Consider the following 5,308-nt stretch of genomic DNA (forward strand, 5'->3'; position numbering starts at 1 on the left):
CCTCAATTTCAATTTGGGGTGGAGCATTCTGATAATGTACTAATAGAAACATTAGAAGGTACATGATCGATAATTGAAATATTAAAACCTTCTCTTGATACTCAAGTCGAATGGTTAATCATGTTAGATTCAAGTACTATTATTTGTAACTTAGTTACATAATTTGAAATAAATTATTATTTTATTTTTACTCTATCTTTTATTTATGCACTTGTTACTATTTAGAGATAAACATGAGACATTCGGTACTCCACAAGCACAAAGAGCTTGGAAGCAAATGAATCCAGGTAAATAGTTAATTAAATTATATAATTTAATTTATATAATTTAATTATATTGTACATTTTGAAGTTATTTTGAAATTTAAATAATATTATGCAATTGAGTGGTAGATAATATACGACACATGTGTTCTCGAATTACAAAAATTAGCAATTAAAGTGCTTAGTCAAACAACTTCAACATCAAATTGCGAACGAAATTTATATTCACACCAAGGCAAGAAATAGGTTAAAGTATAAAAAGCTTGAGAAATTAGTGTTTACCTATTATAATATGAGGCTTCAGATAAGACATCAAAAAATAATGAGCATTGATGATATAAACGCTAGTTTTAATCCTATCAGCCTTGATCATATCTTTGGAGATGTTGATCCACTATCAGAATAGCTTCATGAGAAAGAGAATCCATTGTTAGATGGTGAAAATGTCGGTGTGTTGCCTGTGGATACCTCTGATGATGAAATAGATGTTGATCAATCTCAACAACAGAATTTGTCTCATTCAAGTTCTAGTTCAACGCCAAGTCAGAGTGGCGATGGACCCGATGGTGGTGGTTTAAGTCCAATTGATGAGGATGATGGATATAGTGGTGATAGAGGTGAAATTAGGTCTTCTAGTCTGTATGGAGGAGAATATGGGGTTGGTACCACTAGTGGACATTTCCGTGATAGATCAGAGTTTGATGGAAATATGTTTCCTGAACCTAGGAGAGATAGAAGTGAACCTAGAGCTCCATCAAAAGGAAAAGGCAAGAAGTATACTTCTATAGGCTCTTTATCTGGTAAAAGATCAAGTTCTAGTAACCTTGGGTATAGTGATTCATCTACTAGCACTTAAGGTTTTTATCCACCAGAACAACCTTCATATTTTCAACCATCACATGGTTATCCACAACCATATGGTTATTATCCACGATTTCCTAATTATGGTGTTCCATACTAGCCTCAAATGCATCCTCCACCACCAATGTATCACCCACCTCCACCTCTCATATATCCTCCTCCTCAAATATATCCTCCATATCAATTATATGAAAACCAATGTGAAAATGTTACTTTTTTTGGATATATTTTTGGACAAAGGCCAAGAGAATCAAGTCAAGAACGCTCTCAAAGTGAAGGTGAATGATTTGATCTTCCTCGTCATTCCACTAATTAGTGAAAACTAAATCGTACAACTACCATTATTTGTAAGGTATGTTTTTTTTAAAGAAAACTTTTGTTAAGGTTATTAATTTTGATGATATTAAAACATTTAAAATATATCTTTAGATAAATGAATGGAGTATATTTTATGAAAAGATAATTAAGAATCAAGCATGTTAAACTATATATGAAAGTAGAATGAGAGTGAGAATAAGTGGTAGGAAATAGGAACAATTAATGAGAATTTATACATTTATTTATTCATTTTTTCCTTTTGCAAAGATAGAATGTTTATATCTTCATCATCTTGAAAGTCACAAGAAATATTGAAGACAGACTCCAGTATGAATTTCAATTATTTTATCTATAAAAACTTTCAAACTTATTAAATATGATAAATGTTTAATATTTCCTTCTTCTTTTTTACTTTGTTATTAGTTAATATAACATTCTTAGAAAATTTGTAAATAAATGTAAAAATAATTAATGATTATAGAAGTTGTGTTCTCATATCATATTAATAAAAGTTCATAAGTGTTAGAAAACACTCTAAAAATCATTAAAATTGACTTTTTATAATTATAATTATTATGTTTTACAATAAGTTGTGCGAATTTTAAAAAAATTCACGACCGCGATACCCGCAGTGACCGCAATAACATCCTTTATGTCCGCAACCGCGATAAACGTAACACGACTGAAAACGCGGCCGCAACCGCAATTTAAATCCCTGACCACATCGTTCCACAATCCTTGAGCATAAGCTTCCCACGTTAACCCATAAAAACCCCCTTGCCTTTAGGAAAAAAATGATGTCAATCCAAAGCTTTGCCCTCCAAATAGAGCATCACGATGTGCACCTTGGCATGGTCAAGATCCCCTTCGGCTTCAAAGAATTGTTCCAACTTTGCGCACCATCCTTGGTAGTCCGTTCCATCGAATCTTGGGCATCCTAACCGATGAGAACGCACTGACTCATCCCACTATCCACCTTGAGTTACATTCTTCATGTTCACATCAGGCGATAATAGAGGTGCATCTCGCAAACGAAACCGTGTAGGAGAGCTGCCCAACATGCCTTTGTCACGGTCTTGAGATGGACCTACAGGAGCAGCAACGACCGGAGTGGCAGTGAAACTACCCAAATACTGTTCAAAGAGCCCTTGCAGCTCTGACTTGATTTCTCCGCGAATATCTTCACGCAGCTCCTTCATGCTATTCTCCAACCAGCCATCCTATTGAGATATTTCAGTTTGAAGCTGCACCATGTCTTGCTGCAATTGATCGATGTTGTTCTAAAGCCTGGTAGTGATGTCGTCACCTGTCATGAGGCTTGACTGTAGCTTTGATACCCTTGTCGCGAGTTGTCGAGACAGAGATAAAAAGATACGAAAGAAGAGGGGGAGGGAAAGAGAGAGAGAATTAAAAAGAGATGAGAGAGAACATCAGAATAAAGCTTAATTTTCTGGTATGGCCACTGCATACACGTCCCTTTCGTTAAGTAACAGTAGCAGCTACTACAACTTTAGTACCCAGGCTGTCAAAACTACCCAGCTAATAACAACAAACAAAAACAGAAATAAAAACAACCAAAGAAACGCATCCGTATTACTAATGATGGTGCGCACCATTTAACTGAACATCAAAACTCATCATATATCATTTTTTGTTATTTACTTTTTACCCATGCACGTAAACCATGCAACAGTGTTGTCTCATATCAGTATCTTCACTTTGTAGCCATTTGGTTCGATATGTATGTATGTTTTGGGCGGTTTATAGATCGAATTACGAAGATATGTTTATAAACAGTAGCAGGAATTCAAGAAAATAGAAAACGTATTTGAATTACAACATTTTGGTTTGGCTTTTATTGAATTGGATTTAGGCAATAGTAAAATGTAGTTGATGGTGGAAGACATTTGATTTAGTCAACAATATTGACAATCGGTTAAAAGACTTCATTCCTCAATTGAGTATGTTGTTCCAATAAATCTAATAATTCATGCATACAAAGTTGAAATTGAACATTCTTTAGTATATATGATGGCTATACGTTGTCCACTTCTCTTTCCATCGAGTTTAGCAAGTTGCCAACCCCATAATTCATATGCTTAGGTTTGAACATGAAAATTTAATATCGTCATTGCATTTTAGTTGACTGCCATTGAATCCATGTTTCAACTTTACCATATATATATATATTAACCCTCCATGCAGGAAGTGAATTTGAAAGAATGTAAATTGTAGATTCATTAATGGCCCTATTGGAATAAATTATATGTGCAGTTGATATTTGCAATGTACATGAGTAAATTAGACAGATAGATCTTTAAATAATTTACACTATAAATAACCCACAACAGAACAATTAATAGATTTAGAGGTGATCATGGGCCAGGTCGGGCCTCAATAGAATTTTAGGCTCGTACCCGACCTGATTCGAAAGATGAGCTTCAAATTTTGCTCAAGTTCAATCAGGATAAAAATGCTAAAATCTGGTTTGGTTGTATTACAATTTTTTTATATTATTATTTTATATAAAAATTTAAAAGTATAATACATCAAATACACTAAAAACATTAAAATAAATGTTTCCCAAAAATTGAAAATAAGTTTTAAAAAATATTTATACTTTAAATAACACTAAGATAAATGCAACTTAGTAAGCAAATACCTCTAAATAACAAAATTAACAATAAAACAAGATCTATACAATATTTAAACAATAACAACAAAATAGTAACAATGTAATAGCAAAACGACGCCAAAACAATGACAAAATAATAAGAAAAACAGTGAAAACAGAAGCAAAAAGCAACATAGTTTTTTTTTTTTTTTGCAAAATCGGGTCAGGTTGAGCCTAGGTCAAAAAGCTTATATGAGGCCCGAGCCATTTAGAAAACGGGCCTCATTTTTTCGCCAAAGGCTATTTTCCAAACCTATATTTTTATCCAAACCCTCCCACGTGATGAAGTTTAAATATATCCATAACCTTTTTTTTTCTTAATTGTCTTTAAACATGCTACTATACTACTATCATAACAATTAATATTTCTTTGTAGAAAGATGATATATATATATTTCCTCATAATATACTACTAACATAATATACTACTAACATTTTTTTTCTGAGTCAAGTTAATACAATTAGATGCAATTTTCAGAACATTCTATCTTTAAACTTATGATGTTTGATTTTTTTGTTTTTGTTTTCAGCAAAGTTTTAAAAATTGGATTCGTAATCAAACTAGTTAGACCATCAATTTTTGTTTTAATTGATTTGACGGAACCAATCAATTTACTATTAAAAAAAATTGAGATGAGAGATTTTAAAACTAACTAAAATATGTCCAAAACCCTAATATAGAGTAAAAAAAAGAGATCTAAGAAATGAGATGAGAGATTTAAGAAACGAGTTAGGTAGAGGTGATAATGGGTCGGGCCGGGTTCGGGTCATGTCCAGATAAAATTTTAGGCCCGTTTTCTAGTACCGGGCTCGACCCGAAATATGGGCCTAAAAATTTGTCCAAGCCCTACTCAAAAGAAAATTGCTAAGCCCGAGCTCAGCCCAGCCCGGCTCGGCCCATATTGAATATATATTTAATATATATATTTGATTAAAAATAAAAATATATATTTAATATATAATTCGGGCCAGGCCAGGCTAGGCCCGGGCTAAAAAAATTTTACCTGAGGCCCGGCCCGTTTTCTAAATGGGCTTCATTTTTTTGCCCAAACCCATATTTCTGGCCTATATTTTTACCTGAACCCTCCTATTTTTCGGACCGGCCGTTGGGCCGGGTCGGGTAGCCCATACCATGATCACCTCTAGAGTTAGGTTAGGTTTTTACTTTTTATTACTTTTTGTCTTTTTCAGT

This window comes from Gossypium raimondii, chromosome 7 (assembly GCF_025698545.1).
Source record: "Gossypium raimondii isolate GPD5lz chromosome 7, ASM2569854v1, whole genome shotgun sequence".
NCBI lineage: Eukaryota > Viridiplantae > Streptophyta > Magnoliopsida > Malvales > Malvaceae > Gossypium > Gossypium raimondii.